The sequence below is a fragment of the Sus scrofa genome, chromosome 1, assembly GCF_000003025.6.
Source record: "Sus scrofa isolate TJ Tabasco breed Duroc chromosome 1, Sscrofa11.1, whole genome shotgun sequence".
Classification (NCBI taxonomy): domain Eukaryota; kingdom Metazoa; phylum Chordata; class Mammalia; order Artiodactyla; family Suidae; genus Sus; species Sus scrofa.
In genome coordinates, this window is record NC_010443.5 from 95,115,848 (window position 1) to 95,140,283 (window position 24,436).

Here is a 24,436-nt window from a genome sequence, read left to right on the forward strand (position 1 = left end):
ATACTGTTTGGTCTATTTATGCATATGAATACATCCATTGTCTCTTTCATCTTCCTTGGCTATCATGTTGCTTTCCCGATCCGTTTTAGCAATTTATTTCCATTTTGTTTTGTTCATTTTATCATCATGTTCTTAAGTCTACTTTTGCATTTTCAGAAGGGTCTGTTTGCTTTTTTGTTGCCTCTGATGGCTCCCTAATTTTTGTAATGATTTTATGTTTCTCTCCTACTTCTTTCCTGAGCTCTGCTAGCTTATTTTTTGGTTTCCCAGTTGTCTTGACATTACTTCCTGGAGCTCTTATTTTATATAGGTGATTTTTTTTCATGAAGGTATATATTTTTATTTTTGTTTGCTTATGATAATTCCTTTGGCACATTTTCCCTTAGCTCTACGTCTACTCAATTTTGTATATGTTCTTTATCTATTTGTTTTCTCTAATTATTACCTTCTTTCCTCTCAGTATCTTGGTAGGGCACTTCTGATGGTTTTTTTATTCTGACTCATATTTGACCGAGATGAGCTTTTCCTTTAACCAGCTGTTCTGCATAAAGTTTATGGAACAGGGCTTACTTAGGTTATCCATCCAGCACAGGATCTCTCTCATTCACAGGGAAGTACCTTATGATACACATGATTGTGTGTATGCTTATGTGTACATGTTGATTTAGCCTTTACATCTTCATAGAAGAAAGAAGAGATTGGCAATTGCAAGACTGATTAGTATTGAACCTATCTTCTCCATGCTGCCTCCCCAACAGACTCTTTCCTGCGGAGATAACATAGGTATTTTCTTGTTTATAATACCTTCCCTGCTTCTCAGTGGAGCCAAACAGGGTATAGGGATGAGCTCATAGACAACCTATTCACTGTAGACCAGTTGTTTCTCAAAAGATGATGTTGATTCTGCTCTCTTTTGATGAAATCTGTGCTCTGTGCCTCATTTAAGGTCTGTGGTGACAAACATCTTTCAATATCCACCTGCCTTTGATTGGAACTTTATTTTATTTGGCAGCTGTTCCTCAATAAACATGAAATTTGAATTTCTGTTTTTCATTTTTCTTTTTGTTTGGGAACAAATTCAAAAAGAAGTGGGCAGGGATGTCTTAAAATTGCCATCTTAAAAGTAGAAGTCCCTGTAAGGCTGGAAATCCCTGTTTTATTCCCCCTGATTCTCCAGCTCTTAATATCATATCTGGGGGAAAGATGACACAATAAAACTTTGCTAAGTGAAATGAACAAATAAAAGAATGAACTTTCTTAAATGAAGTACTTGAGATATAACTGCATTTAAGGTCACTCTCCAAAAGAACTTCAGCAACTAATTCTCCTGGTTGCCCCTTAAAACACCCTACACACAAGGCTATGTCAATGTCCCAGGACATTTCTCATGGTTCAGTAATCTCCTGCCTAATTTTCTGCCATCTTTCATTATATGTTCTTAGCAACCTGCTCTCACTCACTACTAAGCTAAGTCAGAATACCTAGCACAAAAAAACAGTGATTCTACAGGTCACTTTATATCATGGGTTTTTACTTGCTAGCCTGGTATCTAGCCTCAGATTTTTATGGATGCATTTTGGATTTGTTTTTCCATGGCTTATTTCTGAAATTGGAAAAGCCCAATATCTTTTTTACCATATATCATTAGAAAACTGAAAGCAGAACAATTCCATTTTGTTAGAAATGGAGATAATCATCATATTTCCCAGAACAATGGCCCCCCAAATCCTGCAATGGTCTGGACTCCATCCAGATGCAGCCAGGGAGAAAGGATCCTTTGAGAAATGGAATACCATGAGATGTTTCAGACCCTGTGAATTCCATGGGGGTCTTCATCATGGGTGAAATCTAAGAAAAGACCAGGCTGCCTCAGTGAGGAGAGCTACCTGAGTCCAGGTTTCTCTGGTTTCCCTTTCAAAAGAGAAAAGAACTTGACTCAAGGAATCTACTTCATAAGCCTTCTTTGAACAAGAAGTATGTTTTGAACTATTCTAATCTCTTTCCATTTGGAATATAATAGACATTTGAGAAATATATACATCAATTTCTGATTTTCTTTGGATCTATAAGTAAAACCCAAAGGTAACTTACTTGCTCAAAACACCTCATTCCTTCTGGAGGTCTTCACCAGATGTTTCTCTTTGCTTTCTTCCTTTGCCTTAAGTCACTCAAACTCTTCCAACTTGCCATGCTCTCTACCCTTCTCACTACTGAGCTGACTGTTGACAGATATAAGAGTCCACGGATGTGCTGACTGCCCATGGAATACCCATGCCAGCTGAAGGATGAAGATGGATAGGACATCAGGAGAGGCCCTGGAAGAGGCATACCAACTGTCCATATTAGCACTACTAACATAAACACATGACCAGCCATCTCTGCCCACAGCTAGGTGTATCAATGCTCTTTCTTCAAGATGTCCATTGATATCACCACTACATTCTACATCACCAAAGCAGAACTCCCTCTTACCTGACTCAAAACCTTTGTCTACCCCCAACCTACCCCTTGAGTAGGGTTTTCACTGTAGGAATAAACCATCCTGGTTTATCTGGAGCAGTCCCAGTTTGTGCCTTGTGTCTTGTCCAACTAAGCATTTGTCCCAGACAATAGTGATTTCTGTGTGATAAATCATATGTTCTCCCTAGTTTAATTTAATGCTTAATTATCAAAAAAGAAGCATGAGTCATAATGCCTCCAGTTACAAGGAAAGTTCTTTTCTTCCCACGTTTGTAGAATGAGGCAGGCAGAGACCTGAAGTTCAAGTATACAAACAACCTGGGACACATGACTGGGGAAAAGTTGACACCAGCAAGAGTTGCTAGATAAGCTCAGAGAAGTTCTGTGTGAGGTTGAGGGAAGAATCTGTCCCAAAGTCAGGAGGGAGATAAAGGACTGAAGGTTCTGGGGAGATGCTTTGGGATAATGCAATCCCAGAAAGAATAGCATGTATGGAAGACAGACATTTTGTGTGGTGCTCTGTCTTGCTTCTTTGAGCTTGTACATTTCTGCCAGTAATGTACCAGTGGTTTCCCTCTATTATTTCATTTATGGCAATAATTTTAGGTCTTGGGTCTGGTCATAATGGTGATCTATGCATGCCATCCACAGTGGCCATGGATAATAAATCCTATTTTATTTCTTAATTAAGAATTTGAAAGTACCACAAATTACTGCAATTAACATGGATTTTCTTCCTCATTTATTTACTTATTTAGATGCCTGAAATAGCACCCTTAGCTTAAATGAACCACAGGGTTCAGTGCCTGTTAAAATATACAGCATTCATTAAAATATTTATTCTTCCCCAACAGTGAAGTTACAGTTTAGAAATTGTGGTGGTATCTATACATGCAAAATGCTTCCAAAAAATACGTCTTTTGAATTTAGTCCACCCAGCGGGGTAATTTAAAAAGTTGAATTTATTGACAATCTTTTGTGTCACTGAAATAAACTAAGATTTTCAAAATAGCCTGTAGTTACATTGAATTCAACCAGTATTGCTGTTTCCCTTCTCAAAGTTCTTAGGAAAAATGAGCGTTATCACATTTTCAGAAGTTTGGTGTTCATGGAAAGACGAGAGTAACTATTTGGTCTTGATTGAATCCATCTGACTGATTTTAAAACAACTATACTTTGGTTTTTTTTTAATTACCTAATGAATTTTATTACATTTATAGGTGTACAACAGTCATCACAACCAAGTTTTACAGTATTTCCATATGTTGAATAAACTGTTTAACAACAAATTATCTAGTAGTTTTGAATATTCAACCTTAGTAGTCATTCTTGAGTTTTTTAATTTGGTTTTGGTTTTGTTTCTAACTGGTTTGCTTGGAGACACAGCTGAAGATAGAGTGGTTGAAATTAACCAAATATATGCTTCAGAATACATAAACCCTTGGTGTGGGCCAGCAGCCACTCCAAGCTAAAGCCAGCAGGGGTGTAAATAGCTTCAATTCGACCAGAAAGCAACTGGGAATAGCATGTTAGAAGCCCTTAAGGATGCAAATCCTCTGAAATCCATCTATTCCAATTCAAGGAACTTATCACCAGGAAAGAAGGAAGGGTGTGTACCAAGATTTAGCTACAATGACTTTCATTTCAGCCTTACTTATAATAGCAAAATAAATAAAATATAATGACCAAATGTACAGCAATAAAAGATTGAGTAAACCTTACAGTGGAATGTTAAATACCTATGAAAAACTATTGTCTATGGCTGCATTACCCCAATGCCTAGCAGTTTAAAACAGCAAGCATATATTATTTCACAGTTTCTGTGGGTCAGGAGTCTGTGAGCACAGCTGAACTGGGTCCTCTGACTCAGAGCCTCTCCTAAGGCTGCAATCAAGGTGTTGGAATCATCTCAAGGCTTATCTTGGAGAGCATCCACTTTCAAGCTCAGTGTAGTGGGTGTTGGCAGGAACCAGTCCCCCTAGGGCTGTTGGTTGAAGGTCACCCTCAGCTCCTCACCTTAGTTCCACTGCACTCCTTTCCACCAACATTGTAGGTGGTTTCCTTACAGTAAAGAAGCCAGAGACCAGGAGAGGGTGAGCAGGAAAGAAGCCAGCATCTTTTTCCACCTAGTCTCAGAGCTGACATCCCATCACTTGCCATGTTCCACTGGTTAGAAGTGAGTCAAGGTGCAGCCCAAGCTCCAGGGGCGTGGATCACACAATGGCAAAGGCACAGCAGGCGAGGATCATTGGAAACCGTCTAGGAGCTGAAGAATCACACAGCTGAAGAACCACACAGCTGAAGTTCATTTATTGACAAAAGATGTTCACAATATCTTATTCCATAAATGCAGCTCACAAAACATTTTTTGTGGTATTTATAAATGAAAAATAATAGAGAAATATATTTTCATATGTATAATTATTCATGAAACAATCTATAGGACTTCCACTGGTTAATAATGGTTGTATCTGGATGGTGGAATCATAGATGTCTTGTCTCCCAATATGAAAGTGAACATGTATTTCTTACAATTTTAAAAAGAGTCAATGTCGTTAAGTTAAAAAACAAAGCAATTTAAATTCTCTGGACTTCTAAATCCTGACCTCTACCTTCTATCTTTACAGGACTGTGTTTTTGCTTCCTGCTTGATGTCAACTAAATAGAAGTTCCCAAGACTCTTATAGAACCCGTTGATCTCACAGAATTTGTGAGTATGTTCTTGAACTTGTGGCTGCGCTTGTGTCTTCTAAAACATGTGTTATCACTAATAATGATACTGTAGAAAACTAAAATTATTTTTCCCCTCTGAAGTCGCTGGGGTCAGTGGGAAGTATTTTTGATCCTAGAGAAGATCTTCTCCTTGAGCCGGTGTTGTAACAGCTTAATTCTAGTTGTTCCCAGATATGAGTTCGCATGGTCATAGGGCAGATATCTTCTCTGCAGAATTCCAAAGGGAGAGATTCTATTTACATGTCAAAAATAGATGAACAGATCTGACACTGCTGAACATATTTGCAAGTTTGGGAAAGGGGAGGGGCAGGGTGAGTGGAAAGATAAAGTCATTAATAATCCCCACACTTCATTACTTTCCCTGCCTCATGCCTCCAGGAGGGCCTGAGCTAGGATACCGCTGGTTCAGGATTGGAATGACTTCTCCAGAAATGTAAATGTTATCTTAAGGTCACTTACTGATGAAAACTACTGTTCTGCCAAACATAGATTTATTGGTTGTTTGACAAGCAGACCAGCTGCTTTACACCTATATAGAGCACAAAAAAAGCTGCTTAGGATGGGTGATGTGGCATCACAGGGAAAGAACTCAATGGTTTCAAGATGGCAGGGGAATAGGACCAGGTCTGAGGTACTGGTGGATCCCTATTCACTGGAATCTATAGTTCAACAGCTAGTACAACAAATAACAATCAGATTTTGGTGCTGTAACACACTAGATCATTTTTTGCTCATAGAAGTCTCAAATAAGAGTGATTTGAGAAAACCAGGTGTCTCCAATCTTGTGGCTTTACTATCTTTTAGGGTTTTTAGTTATCTTCCAGATCTTTTATATCTACTTGGTTGACAAGGAAGAAGTGAAATTAGCACGCTTACTTCCTACTCATTGTGGCCTACAACTGACACACATCACATCCCACTGTTGAGAACCGGTCACACAGCCTCACCTTGTTGAAAAAGGCCTTGGGTTATTCCCTGACTGGCAGTCACTTCCCAAAAACTCCATTTTGTGGTGGGAGAACACAGAAAAAAAATTATAGGGTTAGAAATTACTTGCTGAGGAAATTTTTAGTGGGAATTCATATATTGATCACAGAGCAGGCATTAGCTGATTTCAATGACTGAGTAGTGAATGGTCCTTCCCTATGGGAAGCAACTTCTTTTTTTGTCTTTTCACTTTTTAATTTTTATTGCTTTAATTTTTATTTAAAGTGTAGTTGATTTACAATGTTCTGTCAATTTCTGCTGTACAGCAAAGTGACCCAGTCATACATATATATATACATCCTTTTCCTCTTATTAACTTCCATTATGTTCTATCCCAAGTAACTGGATATAGTTCCCTGTGGTATACAGTAGAGCCCCAATGCTTATTCATTCCAAATGCAATAGTTTGCATCTACTAACCCAAAACTCCCAGTTCCTCCCACTCCCTCCACCTCCCCCTTAGCAACTACAAGTCTGTTCTCTATGTCTGTGACTCTGTTTCTGTTTTATAAATATATTCATTTTTACCATATTTTACATTCCATAGTTAGTGGAAGTGATATCACTTCTGATACAAACAATACTTCTCATGATTAAGGCAACAAGCCACTATAACTAGGCTCTAAATTTAGAGTCAAAGTTGTCCTAGACTATAAGTGCTAGGCGTGCCTGCCACTGCTGGAAGGTTGAAGAAACCACAGAAGGCTCAAGATAACAGCTTTAAAACCACAAGCCTCTCTCTCTGTCTTAGTTTTCGTCTTAGTTTTCTGTTGTGTAAAGTGACAGAAAGAGGACATACATCTTCAGATTGTTGTAAAACTCCAAGGGTGTAATTCAAAAAAGATCGTGGAATACATGATCTCGACACCAGAGACTTTCCCAACAAGTATTTGCTCGTTACAAATGATCTCAAAGGGCCTCCCAGCAGTACTGCAATGGTTGGTTCTGATGATGCTATTCTTACTATTAGGCTAGAGTTACAACAATAGCACTGCAGCCAACATTAAAGTCATAACATCTCTCCTCCACAGAGCTTTGCATTTAGGTACTTTGCTCCCATGACAACCTTTCAGAGTGGAAAGGAGACTCACCATTAGCACCCATCTCATAGATGAGAGAACTGAGCCTCATGGAGGCTGAGCAATAATGACCAAGATCACATTATAGCCCAGGGACACCACTCAGCTCTCAAACCCATGTCTTTTAGGTCAGAGTTATACTACCACATCAAATGCAAAATGAGATCTCGTTGAAATAAATGGAACAATTAAGGAGACCTAGTCTTAACCCTTGTTGTTCAGGTGATTTGGGGATGCCTTTGATGGCTTTTCCTTTTTTGTGCCACTGACCTCAGGTCATCTTATCTCCTTCAAGGTTAGTCAATCTAATTGCACTTGGGTTAGAGGGTGGGGGTTGGAGCAGGTAGTGATGGTGTTGGTGACGTCATTTTACAGAGGCCATAATGTAAAAGGTTCCTGGCAGTTGCTCCAAGCAACACAAGTGGGGTCCCAGGAAGGTGGCAGAGGGGACACTTTCCTCCACTCGGACAAAACTGGCCACATCACTGGCCAGCATCACCAACTCTAATGAGGTGGGAATCCATGTCTAGATTTCTTAAAATTTTCTCTCCTCTATTCAACTGTCCTTTTAACAGCTAACTTGAATAACTAATTTTTAGTGGCTTTATTCTTTCTATTGAGAGCAAAGAAAGAACCATTTCTGGTAGCCTTAGTTTTGCAGTATAAGATCCTTGAAGACAGAGTCTGACTTTGCTTTGGGTCACCCAAGTGCCAGGGAGAGCAAGCTATATAGTAACATGGGTCTTTAGGCAGAGAGCTCCCCAAAGCCCAAAGCAGCTGCTGGCTGTGACAATAAGAGGGTCATTTAGACTCTGTAGGACAGGATACCCTCATCTGTCCAATCAGATGGATGATGTCCAGCCTCTCCAACTTCCCCACTTCCTCGGAAATAATGAGAACTTGGGGCTCAAACAACTAAATAGACAGAAAGAGCTTTAAAAAGCATGACATTCCAAATAAATGTGGCAGGGAGTCACCATTATCTCCCTGCTATTGCCATTATTATTTTGTGGTCAGCTCAGCTTTTCTTAACCCAGAGCAGTTAATGGAATGGCAAGTGCATTGGTTTCCCACTAGGAGGGTGAAGGGGCCAAATAAGGCTCTATTTTTAATCCCATCATAGTGCTCAGGTTTTTTTCCTTCACAACAGCTATGTCTAGTGGGTTTATAAGTATTTTAATTACAGTGGCATTTTATTATACTTACTCCTAACAAAAATCAAGCTAAGGACATCTTTTCCTCATTCTAAAAATGGTGGATTTCCCTAAAAGCTGAGTTAATTTTCACCATCAGCTAGAACAATGCAACCTTTGATCCCATTCATGAGCTTGGTACCTACCTTTAATGAACAATTTTCAGCATAACCAAATAGATTTAAATTGTACTAGCAGAGAGCAAAATAACAAAGCCTTGGTCATCAGGCATTGGTTCCTAAATTGTTCATCAACTGAGATGCTTTTGTTCCTGTGGCTATGAGGAGTTAAGGGAAGAAGAAAATGAGAAATCAATGTAAAGACAGACCAGAAGAGCCAGAGAACAAAGAGAAAAATATTTCACCCCTGACCCTAGTGCATGGCTGATCTGTTGCTTCCTGCAACCTATTAGATAGGCTGGCCCCAGTGTAATCATCAAAAAACAAGCAAACACCTTGCTCATTAGAAGGAAAGAATAAGTGTTGCAAAATAGGGACTCTAGCTTTTACAGCCATAAAATGTCAAGTCGAAAGGGGTTTTGTAAGCATATAGCCCTAAAAAAGCATTTTACAAAGATTACTAAGGCTCACACAGGTGACATACACATCCAAGGTCACACAAGTGAGCAAGTATTAACATGACCCCTAAGGATATATTAGTCTCCTATTTATTGTAACACGTTACGCAAATTTAGTGACTTTGAGAAATACAAACCTATTATCTTACAGTCTGCAAGTCAAAGGTCTTATGCAGGTCTCACTGGGTTAAAGCAAGGTTTGGTGGTGATGTGTTCTTTCCTGGAGACAGGGGAGGATCCATTTCCTTGCCCTTTCCAGCTTCTAGAAGCTGCCCACATTCCTTAGCTTGTGGCCTCTTCCTCTATTTCCAAAGCCAGCTATGTTCCATCTCTCTGATCTTTATTCTGTAGTCACATCTTGACCACAGCCAGGAAAGGTTCACTGCTTTTAACAACTCATGGGGTAAGAATGGATCCCCTTGAATAATCCAGACTAATCTCCCTATCTCAAGGTCCATAAACTTAATCACATCTGCAAAGTTTCTTTTACCATAGAAGGTAACATGTTCACAGGTTCTAGGTGATTAAGATGGACATCTTCAGGTGGTGGGGGGCATTACATTTCCTATTATAGGAAGGATGAGCTTACAGAGAAAGAAAGTAGTGAGTCAATGGAGAGTTGGGTGGTTGAGCAAGAAAATACTTGTGGATCCCTGCTGCAGCATCTTCAGGAATCTGACTCAAGATAGAGACGTGTGTCAGATGTAAGAGTGTTCACAGGATCAGCCCCTGTCAGGGGAAGGAAAGGAGGTAGAAATGGGCAGAGGGAGGGGTTTCAGGTTTGCCATGAAGCCTCAGCTGACCTCATGGGGATCTCTAATGTGGAATGGCCCTTCAGAGTTGTCATAAGGGCTTGGCTTTTAAACTCTTTTTCCTCTGATTGCAATGACTACAGTCACAGGATATGGGCTACCCCAAGGAGGGATTGTGACCTTGGGCAAGTCAGCTTTTTTCTGATGGGGAAACTCCAGTAACTGGTGGAATTTGTCCTTCATTCCTAAAGGAAAATCTAAGCATACAATCACAGCTTCTACTAGAACACCTATCCTGAAGAAAAATAAAAATAAAGTTGGCTATGATCTGTTTGGAATGATACCTGATTGACAGATTTCACAAAGTGGTCCTCAACACAGAACTTACAAATCAGAAAGAAAAGACTCATGTGCTTCAAGTAGAATTTAAAGCTAAATAAGACAGGGTCTGGAAGGAGACTCTAACCCTTGACCAATTGCATGAACATGGGAGCCAGAGCAGGGAGTCATATGCAGATAGAAGAATAAGATTTGGTCAGGAAGGGTGCAGACTCCAGAAGCAAGGACAGACAAGCCATGAATTCTGCAGACTCAGATCCAAACCTAGGTCAAAACTCTAAGACTCTGCCCAAAATCAGAGAAATGGACATGGACAGATGCTAAGGGTAGTGGATGTTATACTGATATTGGCTTAGAAGAATTCCAACAACTTCTGACAGAGACTGGTGGTCAAAACAGTAGAGTCCAGCATCATTCATGGAAGTGGTTAGAGAATGGGTAAGAAATTCCATTTCAAAAGAACTGAAGAAAGGGCAAGAACCCAGTTACCAGAAAAGAACTCACTGTATTAAACAGGTGTGCTACAGTTTCATGTCATTTGACCCATGAATGTCATTTGGCCCAAGCCCAAGTCTGATTTTGGCACAGAAACAAAAGATGTTCTGGTCATATGAGTAGCAAGGCTTATAAAGATACTGGAATACTGCCTTATACTCACTTCCAGGGAAGTCATTCCACAGAACATCAGGGCTTAACTTAATGTTCATTATATGGAATGGTATCTGCCAGAATGGTACAAAGACTAGTTTGTCCCCACCCTTGAACCCTGGAGGCCCTCACTCTCTTGAGTCAGTACTGAGCCCAGCACCTGCATCTTGGAAGCTCTGCCTGGTTGTGCAGACAGACCAAGTACTCCCTACCACCTCCATCTGAAAGCAAAACACTCAACACAGAAAACATCACTGCCTTTCTGTAAATCCTTTTCACATGTAAATATCAGCAAGAGCACTAGTAAGAACTCCTTCTCATCCTTAGAAGGCTTCACATTTTACCCAGTACTTTCATCTACATTATTTCTTTTGACTTCACAAAACTAGCTGAGGGAGGGAATTATACACCTTTTAAAGATGAATCAATTGAGATTCAAAGAGTTTGAATGACTTCCTTAACTCACAAAATTAGAGTCTTAAATTTGACCCAGGTTTTATGAATCCAAGTTGCCTCTGAATCATTATCATCATAAGTCCACCCCAGTAGAGGACCTCTGTGTCTCCCAACCATAAAGTTTGGAAGAAAGGAGAGTCAGGAAGTGTATAGAAAGCAGAAAAGTGATGGTAAAACAGTCTGACTTTCACATTTTGTCTCAGCCAGTCCTGAGATTATTCTTTTTAATTCTTTTTAACTTTACCCCTGTGTTTTTCTCTATTCAAAGCATTCTCATACTTTTATCTCATTTGATCAGCTCAGCACCCCATGAGGCAGGCAGAGTGGATCTGACAGATGAGAAATAAAACCCAGAGGTTAGATGACTCACCCAAGAACAGATGGACATCTGGTGACAGGATTGGAGCTGAAACCCAGATCTTTGGAATGGGGACAAGGTGAAAGAAACAAACCTGCTGAAAGAAGTAGGAAGGAAGCATTTTATTAAAAGTCTATCAATATCATGTGCATTTCACAATATATTCAGTCAAAACATCATGCTGTATACCTTAAACTTATACCATGATATATAAGTGATACATGACAATTATATTTCAAACTAGGGAAAATTTTTAATTCATATGAAAGTTAAAAAAAAAAAAAGGCCAAGAAGTAGTTATACTGTAGTGCAGTGGGTTAAGGAGACCCAGCATTGTCACTGTATTGGCTTGAGTCACTGGCCCAGGAATTTCCACATGCCAAAAAAAAGGAGGGGATAGCCAACAGAATTTTAAGAAAGAATAAAAAGAAGGGCTTACATCACAGACATCAAAACACATAATCAAACAGTGTGATGGAAGTGTAGAGATACACAGACTAATGGAATAAACTAGAAAGTCCAGAAAGAGACGAACACATTTTTGGAAATTTAGTGCATGACAGGGGTGATTAGAAATAAGCAGGCAAAGAATGGACTGTTTGATATTCAATGTCACAAAAATTGGCTCACGGTGTTGGAAAATTAACATTGGAGCTCTATTACATACATAAAATAACACAAAGTATTGCAAGTAAACTCCCATGGATTTAGGTGTAAAAGTTAAAAAAAACTTTTAAATTATTAGAAGAAAATTCATAAAATATTTTCACATCAAATAGGGAAAGGATTTCTTTTTTTTATACTGTTTTACTCTTTTTTTTTTTTTTTTGTCTTTTGTCTTTTTTGTTATTGTTGTTGTTGTTGTTGTTGTTGCTATTTCTTGGGCTGCTCCCGCATGTGGAGGTTCCCAGGCTAGGGGTTGAATCGGAGCTGTAGCCACCGGCCTACGCCAGAGCCACAGCAACGCGGGATCCGAGCCACGTCTGCAACCTACACCACAGCTCACGGCAACGCCGGATCGTTAACCCACTGAGTAAGGGCAGGACCGAACCCGCAACCTCATGGTTCCTAGTCAGATTCGTTAACCACTGCGCCACGACGGGAACTCCTGTTTTACTCTTTTTTAAATTGTTATTTCCCCAATACAATTTTTTTTCTACTGTTCAGCATGGTGACCCAGTTACACATACATATACACATTCTGTTTTCTCACATTATCATGCTTCATCATAAGTGACTAGACATAGTTCCCAGTGCCTCATAGCAGGATCTCATTGCTAATCCATTCCAAAGGCAATAAATTGTTAGCATCTATTAACCCCAAACTCCCAATCCACCCCACTCCCTCCCCCTCACCCTTGGTAGCCATAGGTCTATGCTCCAAGTCCATGATTTTCTTTTCTGTGGAAAGGTTCATTTATGCCTTATATTGGATTCCAGATATAAGTGATATCATATGGTATTTGTCTTTCTCTTTCTGACTTACTTCACTCAGGATGAGAGTCTCTCGTTCCATCCATGTTGCTGCAAATGGCATTATTTCATTCTTTTTTATGGCTGAGTAGTATTCCATTGTGTCTATATACCCCATCTTCCTAATCCAAGCAACTGTCGATGGACATTTGGGTTGTTTCCATGTCCTGGCTACTGTGAATAGTGCTGCAATGAACAAGTGGGTGCATGTGTCTTTTTCAGGGAAAGTTTTGTCTGGATATATGCCCAAGAGTGGGACTGCTGGGTCATTTGGTAGTTCTATGTATAGATTTCTAAGGTATCTCCAAACTGTTGTCTATAGTGGCTGTACCAGCTTACATTCCCACCAACAGTGCAGGAGGGCTCCCTAGGAAAGGATTTCTTAAGATTGAAATAAAGCACAAAAGAGAAAGGTGAATAAATTGGATTACATTAAAATTTAAGATTTCTATAAGACCATGAACACTATGAACAAAGCCTAAAGACAAGTGAGAGTCTTGGAGGAGGAATTTGCAATGCATTTGACCAACAAAGGTTTATATATCTAAAATATATAAGGAAAACACTATAATAAGTAAAAGACAAATAGCCCAATAGAAAGACAGACACAATATAAAAATAGCTCACAGAAATGGAGATCAAAATGACCCAAAAAAATATGAAAATATGCTCTATTTCATTAACAATCAGGGCCATGCCAGTTAAAGCAGAAAGATACCATTTCATACCTAGCCAATTGTCCAAAATTAAGTAGCTAAACAGTGCCAAGTTCTTGTGAGAAATGAGGACTGTCATTTTGGAGAGAGTGCAAATTGTTTTAACCCCTTTGGAAAACAAAATAATTTGGAAATACCTTGCTGAAATAAAGATATGTGTCTCCGTGACAACTAGTTTTATGTCTAGATATAAACCTAGAAAAATCTTTTCTATGTGTAATATGACACATAAAAGATGCTTATTATTTTATTGTTTGCAGTATACGAAATTTTAAAATAATCAATGTTCATAGATAGGGCAGTGGAAAAACAACAGACCTTCAGAGCAGTGAGCCTTATGAACTAAACACATAAATCGAGAAGGATGATTTTGGAAAACCCAAGTTGAGTGAAAAGAATCAAATCTTATTAATATAACATTGACATACATGTTTAAAATACACAAAGCAATATTGTCTGTTCCTTGTGGATTTAAACATATGTGCAGTAAAAGCACAAAAACAGCCATTCAAGTACAGGGGGATGGTTTCTTGAAGGAAGGAGAGGAAAATAAGCTCAAGGACAGTACAAAGAGGGTTCAACACAACCTATAATGTTTTATTTCTTTAATAAAAAGAACTAAAATAAATTCAGCAAGATGTTAACATTATAACATTCTGTGCTGTGGATATTGAGTATTTGATGTAGTAAACAATTTAAGAAAGACATAGTTATTCATCTGGTGGAAATGAAAAGGCAGTGGGGAGCGTGAGTCTGCAGGAAACAGAGCTGACAGCTTTGAAAATTATTTTGGCTTTGGGTTTCTGCTCTTGTACTCACATGGAGACACTTCCACACGGCAGCAGTAGGATCACGCAAGAAGCACTGCCAAGCAAGGTAGTCAGGACGCGTAGAGGCTCCCGCCTGCCCAGTTCTGCCAGGGCATCGGAAACAACATTCTGTGGTTAGGAATCAGGCCCAGGAATGACAATGACTTAAATACAACAGAAAAGTATTTCTCCTAACTTAAAAGAATTCAGAGGTAGGAAGTCTGGGGCTAATCTGATGGCTGCACGATATCCCCAAGATGAATGTTCTTTCCATCTTTCTGCTCTGCCATTCCTAGTTACCTGAATTCCATCTTCAAGGACACCTCTTGATCACTCAGCTAAAATCCATCCAGGAGGGAAGCAGGAAGAAGTGGGGATGGGAAGTCCAAAATGATTCTTATTAGTTTTCTGCACCCCTCTAAAATTTTTCTTGAAAGTCCATAGCTTGTATGGACATTGCATTGGCCATCCCTAGCTCAAAGGGAAGGTAGGAAATGTTTTCTTTACTTCAATCAGCAATGTGCCCAGCTAAAAATTTTCTAAGGAAGTAGTTGCTTTTCTACTAATTTCTTAGAGATTTTGGGTGTATCTCCTTAACTTAAATCTTTTCTGTGTCTCGTTTCTATTTTTTTCTAGCACTCACAAGGCATTTGATGGTTTTTGATAAAACAACTGAGCTCAGTGAAAAGAAACCAGCTTCCCCTTCCTTCCATGAGGCTTTATTATTGACTTGGCCCAATAAGATTACTGCTAAGAATTAGGTGGAAACATCAAGCCACATATTTAATCATCTGAATGGAAAGCCATGTTCCCACCAAATTATGTCTCCTTGTAAAGCTAATATCAGCCACTTCCATGCTTCCATCAGACAGTCAAACTACACAGGAGAAATCACACACTCCCAAGGTGTACAGGTGCCACTGTACATTCGTGCCCCTATCCTCTGTTTGCTGTCCTTCCCTGTGTGCACAGTCCCCATCATAAACCTTGCCAAACACCCATACCCACTGCTCTTTGCTCCTCCCTCAGTCACCATCATCATCTGCCCACGTAACCAAGCCAAAACCTGGAGTCGTCTTAGACTCCTCGCTCTCCCTCCCCAATACCACTAACATAATCACTAAGGCCTGCTCTTCCTGTTCCCTCCACATCTCTCCTATTTGTCCACTGCCCTCTTGTAGCCTTGGCTTTCATTTGTTTTCAGGCTAACACTCTCTAATCCATGCTTGGTATAAAAGAGGTAGAACTTCTAAAACAGAATTGGATAATGTCAGACACACACACACACATACACACACACACATACACCTTTTCTTGAAGCTTCTCTATGAATTTTGAGATAGAGTCAAAACTCCTAAAATTGAGACCTAGGTCCTTCAATATCTGGCCACTGCTTTCTTTCCAGCTTTACTACATACCCTTGGATTGCATATCCAGCTCTGCTTAAATCCTGGGTTTTCCAAAATGTGTTGTGAGCTCCCTGAGTTGTGGACCTTTGTAGGTGCTGCTTCCTCTATCTGATACCCTCCTTGTCCCCACCACTTTATCAGTATTTGTCAAATGCATGAGTGAGTTTGGTGGGGGGGCAAGAAGAAATGAAGGATGGAAGAGTGACAAAACAGTGATAAGTGTGACAAAGAAGAGAACTCACACACATAGAAGGAGGAAGAAATTTTATCAAAGTAAGAAAAAAAATTTCAATTCAAAAGCAGAGATTTAAGAGCATTGTTTCTAAGATCCTAGTGGCATATTTCATTTTATTTTATTCAGTATTTATTTTTTTTAAATATCATCTAGGTTTTTATTTTTTCTTTCAGTTTTTTTAATATAGTTGATTTTCAATGTTGTGCCAATTTCTGCCCTATAGCATAGTGACCCAGTTATATATATATATATATATACACATATACATTCTTTTTATCATACTTTTTCCATCATGGTCTATCCCAAGAGATTGAAAATAGTTCCTGTGCTTTACAGTAGGACCTCATAGCTTATCATTCTGAATGTAATAGTTTGTATTTTAAAGCAACCGAAAGGAACCAACTTCACTTGCCTGATCCCCAGTAACCACTAGAGAACGCAAAATGCCACCCAGCCACCTGGTAACCTTCAGAAACAGGTGAGGAGTTGAAGCCTTGAGGACACTTCAGAGGAGCAGTGATTAAAGCTGAGGAAGAGTTTCAGCCCCGAGCCTGGGATTCTGCCGAAGTGCATTTCCACTGGGACTGAGGCCACCTGGCTCTTTCACTGAAGTGAATCATTTCCACTCCTTCCTTCATCCTCTTCACAACACACTGGGAAAGACACACTCATTAAGAACTTGGCTCCAGCTCTTGAAAGATTCCAGTCACTTAGGTATGATGATTCATTGGCTAGGTCAACCAAATTGAGGACTGAACCCATAGCATAATTAATACCTGCCATGCAGCAGCCCAGAGTCCATGGTAAGGACATGCAATGCCTATGACTTGAGACCAAGTGCCACTCTCCCAGGGCCTGGGAAAGCTTTGGGCCATAAGTCTGACCAGCTTGCTGAGATCTGGAAGGCCACCCAAAGACACTTTCTCAGCTGATATGAGCAAAGGCCAGCTAAGTCTCCGTGTGGCAATACCAGTTTCCTGAAGGACAGTGTTTCATGAATTAATGTGATCATTTCCAAACCAGACAGTTGAATCAAGAGGATGAATGAACAAGGCCATTCCAGTCCCCAAGGGCAACCTGATCCCCCATAGCTGCAGCAGACAGAAGCAAACCCAGTTCTTAACATGTATCATTTATTCATGCTCATGACCCTCTATGAGAGGAAAAGGATTACCTTTTCTATGCAAAAATGTTGGAAACTCAGAAAAATTAAGGACATTCTGAAGGTCACCGTGTTAGTGGCACAGCCAGACATAAATCACCACTGAATATCAACACAGCCCATGTCCTCTCCCACACATCCCTTCCTTTCACACATCCAAAGAACATCAGCGTTGTAAATGCTTCACCTAACAGGAGGCAGGAAGGAGGCACCTGGTAGCTGATGATGGAGGTGGAAGGAAAGCTTGGATTTCTTGGCTCCCAGTTCAGCTGTTTCCTCTCTGCTTCTGGAATTCAAGCAGGTATTGATCTGATCACCACGTTCATTCAACAATTAAGTTAACAAATGTATATTGAGCCCTTTTCAAGGACCAGGCACAGTAGGAGGCCAGTGAGGACACAGCAGCTTGGAAACAGAAAGCAACTCAGTTCCCAAGGAGCCCGCATTCAACTGAAAAGACAAACATATGCATAAATTATCCAACAGGTTAGGTCAATTATGTCCTACGCAGAATGATAACTCAGAGTGAGTGGGGCAGAGAGCAATGGAGGAAGAGAAAGGGACATTATTTTTAAAAGAATGACCTCTCCACTGACACCCAACTTTGAGCTTCCCCAAAGAATATATATATATATACACACACACGTGTGTGTGTGTGTGTGTGTGTGTGTGTATTCTTTTCCAGATTATTTTCTCATATAGGTAATTACAAAATATTGAATACAGTTCCCTGCACTATGTAGTAGGTCCTTGTTGTTTATCTAATATATAGTGGTGTGTCTCTGTTAACCCCAAACTCCTAATTTTTTCATTCTTAACAAAATGCATTTTAACTTAATCTACATCCTGCTTATAGTCACAGTGTGGAACCAATGAGCATGTGAGACATACGGACAGTAGTCAGGGGGTCCCCAAGGAAGAGGGTGGATTCAGAAGAAAGCCCCATCCCTGGAAAAGTCCTGCCATGGGACTCTCCTCATGAGAAGGGGGGCAGCCACCAGCTGGCTTGCAAAGCAGAACAGATTTTTAGATGGTGGGCCTGTCCCCAGAAAAAGTGACCCACTGACTCAGGAGCTTAAGGAAGACATCCTTATAATCTGTTTTATAGCCAGGCTTCGAAAGCCTTCTGAACAGCTTCTATTAGAAAGGAAAATTGGGGTGAATATCATACTTGGAGAACTTCAGTAGGAAGAAATATGTGCTCTAGGACCTCACGGAAAATGTTTCCTTTGTAGACTTGGAAGGTTATGTCTCTGGAAAAGACACTAAAAGTAGAGTAAGAAGATTCTGATTGTATTTTAGAGACAAAATGGAAGTCCATTCCTGTCCAAGGCCCAGAAAGAAAGCTTTATACATAAATTGCCAAATATAATCTATTTTGTAATGATAAAGTGATACATCTATACTATGTGTAGTGCAAGTTTTCTAAAAGGGTTAGCAATCAAATAAATCAAAAACAAAGAAAACCACTGACCAAGTACATTTCTGTATTTTACTATTGAAACCACTTCCAGAAGAATTCCGTGAAGCTGGGGGATCAAGGCGAGACTGGAGGGAACAGCAGGGGAAGCCCCTCAATAGGGTCAGGACCTGAAGCTGGGGAGTGGAGACACCCAGAACAGGCTGGGAAGGGCAGTGAGTAGCTGCCAGATGCCCAGAGCCAAGAGGCCTTGAGCCTGGAGACAGAAGAAAGCAGCCCTGCTGGATGGCGGCGTGGCTTGCTGCTCTGGGAAAATGCCATAAGTGGTGCCGCAGACAAAATTGGCAAGAAATTCACCAGAAGCTCACACTTTCACTGTATCTTCACCTCTCCCTCCCATCACCACTCCTGCCGCAGGAGAGTCTGGAATCTGTTCTGAAGTTAACCCTCCATCACAGCTCAGTTCATCCTCTCCTGTTTCCTAATGAGACCTGGTCTTTCTCACCTGGTCTCTCCCTTTCAACGAGATTCTTCTTTGACAAACACACCATCTCCTATTTTTAAATGAAAGAAAAAAAAAGGAAAATTTTCCCTGGCCCTGCTTTCCCCACCCCAAGCTAGCATTCTCTCACTCCTCTTTTCTTAATGCAGATTTTAAGGGAGTATATCCATACTCTTATTTCCTTCTCCTTCTCCTTCTCCACCTTCTTTAATGAATTTCTGGTTTCTGCTCCCACATTTCCACAGAAACTTCTCTAACTGCCAGATGCTTTGCCAACTTGTCCAAGCCTTTGGTCTTAGCAGCATTTCTCCCTGTTTGCCATTGCCCAGACACAACATGTCAGGACATTTGCCTTGTTACTGATGCTTGTACATATTGTCTCAGGGGATGCTCACAGACTCACTAAAGTAAGAGCCTATATCTCAGAGAATACTTTTTTTTATATAAATGTAACTATGGTATCATGTAACTATTCCAAGTTGCCTTTAAACCACATGTTTCCAGTAAGTTCTTGGCTTCCAGGGGCACTGTCTTGGAGCAAAGCACTTTATCAGAAGGCAGAGGCCCAGAGTTCTTATCTCAGTTTTCATATCTTAAGGGCTTAGGCAAGTTACCTCTCTAAACCGAAATTACCTTGTCTGTAAAAATGGGTTTAATTTCCACTCTGCCACAAAGGATTACTGTAATGTTCAAATGAGACTGAGAATTTGAAAACATTTTGCAAACTCCAAAGCATTACAAAAATGTTTACCATTAAAATCATTCATTTGTAGCCTTAGAGGTGTACTAGGGTTTCACTCCTATCTTGGGCACCATGTTATGGTTTGAGCTGCATCCACTTCCCAGTTTGTAAACCAGAGAAGATAATAGCTATTCTAGCTACCTCATAGAGCTAGTCTGAGTATCAAAGGAAATAATGAATGTGGAGGGACTTAAAACTCAGCAAGACTGAGGCACCTGCTGTTTCTCATCCTCTTTCTTGCCCCTCTCCATGTGCATTAATTGAGCTCCAAGAGCCCAACAGAGTGAGACTGTGTTCACAAGAGTCCCACCGTGCCCAGTGATGGAACGTTCCCATGAAATAACTCTGGAATCAAATTAGACTCCAGTGAGTTAATCATGGATAATATAATTATAAGAAGCAGCAAATAAATTGATACTAATTGGCTACTTATTATTTTTTAAAAGGAGGCCTGGAGAGAAAGAACATAGTGTGTGAAAAAGATTATTCCTTGTAGAAATAATCACTCCTCCTGGCTACTTGGCCTGGATTTGAACCCACTCCGAGGGGTGCCAGTGTCTCCTTGGTAAGCTGGGTTACCTGAAATTCTGGCTTCACCCTGATTTATGAATATTTGTGGCCTCCAGTAGGTGGGCCCAGGTTTCCGACTCCCCAAGAAAGAGCTTGGCAGCTGGAATCATGTTGCCTTCCTTGTTCATAACCCTTTCTTCTCTGTTTCACTGCCCAGCTGAGGTTCAGCATCAGGACAGAGGCAGACACATTAACAAATTTAAGTGGATGCATCTCTGCCTTTTCACCAGGTTCCATCTGGTTTCAGAAAGAGATGGGAAGGGAGTTCCCATTGTGGTCAGCAGTAACAAAGCTGACTAGTATCCATGAGGACGTAGATTCAATCCCTGGCCTCGCTCATTGTACTAAGGATCCAGCGTTGCCATGAGCTGTGGTGTAGGTCACAGATGTGGCTCAGATCTGGCATTGCTATGGCTGTGGTGTAGACCAGCAGCTGTAGCTTAGCTCCAATCCATAGCCTGGGAACCTCCATATGCCACAGGTGCAACCCTAAAAGGAAAAAAAGAAAGGAATGAAGGAAGAGAGGTGGGAAGAAAGGGATCAGGTGTTATCAAGCAGGTCACTGTAGGAGTGAAATAACACACTAGGTAGCATTTCTCAGCAGTCTCTCAGACCTGGGAGGTATGAAACTGGCCCTTCATTGTAGGGATGAGGAGAGATGAAAGTCTTGGGCTCCATATATAGGAGGTGGAGAATAAGAAAATGGGAGAGAAGACAGCATTTTTTGAGCCAAGGTCATTATCTACGTTATTTCATTCAATCTACTCAACAATATTTGTGTCATGGGTTTATTGTCCTATTTTACCAGCCAAGAACCTGAGGGTCAGAAAGGCTAAAGCTTGCTCAGTATTGCAGTCAGAGTAAGGAACAGGGAGACTCTGAATGTTAGGCCATTTCCACTCTGGCACACTGGCTCACCAAAGGCATCAGAGGCCATTCCAAGTTCTGTAGACACCCAGAAAAGGACACAGTGACTCTCCAGGGCCTTTGAATAATATGGGATATACATGTGAAATAGCTGAGTAAGAAGATCCCAGCCTGAGACTTGAGCCTGCACTGACTAACTTTGTGAACTTAACTGAGACCCTGAAACCTATGTATAAAATAAATGTAACATTATCTCTCTGGGAAACATGTAAGTTGCTTTGTAGTTCAAATGCAATATTTGTGAAAATGCTGGGTCTTCTGTTTTGCCACGGCCAGAAAGAGAAAGTGGCCTTACCTCCATTCACAGAGCTGCAGGTAAAGGCCATGGTACAGAAGAGCAAGGGCTGCAGAGGTCCCAGGATGTTAGGTAAGGATGAAGCAGACCCCAGAATGCAGCTGAGGTGTGATAATGAGTTGCAAGGTCAGAGCTGGACTGGCTGTGACAAGGGACCAAGCAAGGACTGCTAAACACCTTCTAGAATTGGTCCTGGAGTCTTGGACAAAACTGAGTCTCCCTGTGGTTGAGTGGCTTCTGCCCTGGGGAAAGGAGAGTCATAGGGATGAGGCTGGCACATCTTTACAGCTGGCTAGAGCAAGAATATCAGGAGAGCTGAGTCCCAGCCCTGCTCTGTGCCCTCATCCCTGAACATGACATCCTAGTTTTAGGGGTCCAGAGAAAAGTATAATCTATAAGATCCTAGAGGGAAGAGATTTTATCTTAAATGTTGTTGGACCTCCCACAGAGCCTGGAAGCACACAGCTCAAATATGAGGTCTATTAAAGGCAGGGTGCTGGGCTATTCTTCTGTGAGATCCCAAAGCTAACTGTTCCTATAATGAACTTTGGTGTCAGCGGAAGAGCCTAGAGGGCTTGTTAACCAGGCAGATTCCCAAGTTCCATCTTTAAAGATTCAGATTTTGGGGGCAGAAATGAGGCCAAAATGTGCATTTTTAACAAACCTTTCAGTTGTTTTCAGTGCAGGTGAAAAAAATTGCATTGGGTGGGGGTGAGTAGGAAACTTTGAGAAACTCTGATAGTCTATAGTTTCGCTTACCATCTTGCACTGAAATGGTCTGTTCATGGGTATAACCTCCCCCCTCATCAGACCATAAGCTCCCCCAGGGCAGGCCCTGTGCCTTCCCATTTTTCTACCCTAGAGCCTAGCAGAGAACCTGGCCCACTATAAGTGTTTGTTTGGGCTCCTCAGACCTGTAGAACAAACCCTAAGATACGTCCTATTCCCATAGCAAGTTTCTTATCCAGGGTGTGCGATGTTATCAGAGTTCACTGAAACCCCATATATTATCAATAAAGACAATAACATTGAACCATGGGATGATGAAGTGATGGAGCTGAAGGTACATGAATCCATTCTTCAACAGCCATGAAGCAAAGGCATAGCTCTGGATCTCGGCAGTCCTTTGGATCTATACGTTTATGATCCAAGAAACATTTTGATCATCTGATCAAGGTAACATAGTGTTACCTTACAGTCACCTCGTAGATGAGAGGATAGAGGCCTACAGAAGCTAATGACATGCTCAAGGCTGTACCATGAGTCGGAATCAGACCCAGAACTTAGACCCAAATCTCTGCACTTTCTGGGCACCGTTTCCTTAAAACCATGAGATTCTGAGGAGGATCTGTGTTTTTTTGTTTGAGAATTATCCATAAAACCTTTTCTTTTTTTAATTCCTCTACTGCTTGCTAACATTTATCATACAAAGAAGAAAGCATCATTTTAAAGTTACCTAGACAGCTCTTACCAGAGACTTGGGCCATGAGATGTCTTCCCCAGAGCCCCTTGGAATTCTAAGAAGGAAACAAATTTGAGTTACTTAAATGTGTAATTACTGTTGAGTGTGGCAAACATGCTTCCTTTAGGTCAGCTTTATGATGCAGGGGCGTGATAGTGTTTGTGACACCTGAGAGTATTGTAGTTGTTTTTAGGTTATTGGGTGGGCCCCTCATCTTGACTCTGGGGTTATTACTTAGAAGCAGGTTTTATGGAATTGGGACATGATTACAGTGGATTTCATAGCACAAGCTCTACAAAGGACATCTCCATGTTATACATCAACTATGATGGAACCATCCTGTGCTCTGCACTGGCTGGGGGGCTGTCCCTTCTGCAACATCACAACCTCCACCCCAGACAAGTGCTTAGCAAATCACACTAATGTGACTTACTCAAGGTCTGGGCCTTCTGCATCCTCTCTTTTCTGTTCTTTCCATTTTGGGTCATTTTTCACTATAACCCCCGTCTCAATGTTCTGACTCTATAGGTATTCCTGCTACTATGTCAGGCTATTTGCAAAATGCTTTCTTTGCAGTCACTTCTCAGGCCTCATCCCCATTTTTCTCTTATGCAAAATTCCATCCCTCTTTCTCAGCACCTCTAGTTAAAATGTGACATGACAGAAGTGGGTAGACTCCATCACCAGTAGATCTATGAGAGAGGCTGTGTTCCTTTCTTCCTTGCCCTCCTGTGCTACTGACTGGGAAAAAAATTTCTCTGAGAGCTCACCTGCTGATCTTCTGCAGGGGAACCAGCCTCATGGATTCAGAGTCGTTTTCACCATCAAAAAGCCTTCTCTCACGATGCTCCCCATACCACTGGGAAGTGGGTAAGACAGAAAGGGTTGTGTTCATTTTTCAAGTTCTAAAGGATCAAGGGTCAAGCTGACTTATCTGACATTAGTTGATAACAGAGCCCCTGCAAGAACAACCACTTCCTGTCTCCTGGTCTAATGGTCTTTATTTAGTCCGTATTTCTCTCTGACCATACTTTTGTCACAGCTAAAGGGTGCTCATGGGGTTAGCTCATGTGTCCTCCATAGGATGGAAGGGAAAGAGGGGGAAATCTTTGCTTTCATCTCCTGGAATGTC

The 24,436-nt window shown here is 40.8% G+C and overlaps 1 protein-coding gene across 1 annotated transcript in view; it reads left to right on the plus strand.

Annotated features, from left to right (window-relative positions):
• Positions 1-24,436, plus strand: part of SLC14A2 (solute carrier family 14 member 2) — a 483,794-nt gene that overhangs the window by 276,893 nt on the left and 182,465 nt on the right. Inside the window, 1 exon segment of the mRNA XM_021092457.1 lies at positions 5,088-5,170. The gene's annotated coding sequence lies outside the window, so the exon portion shown is untranslated.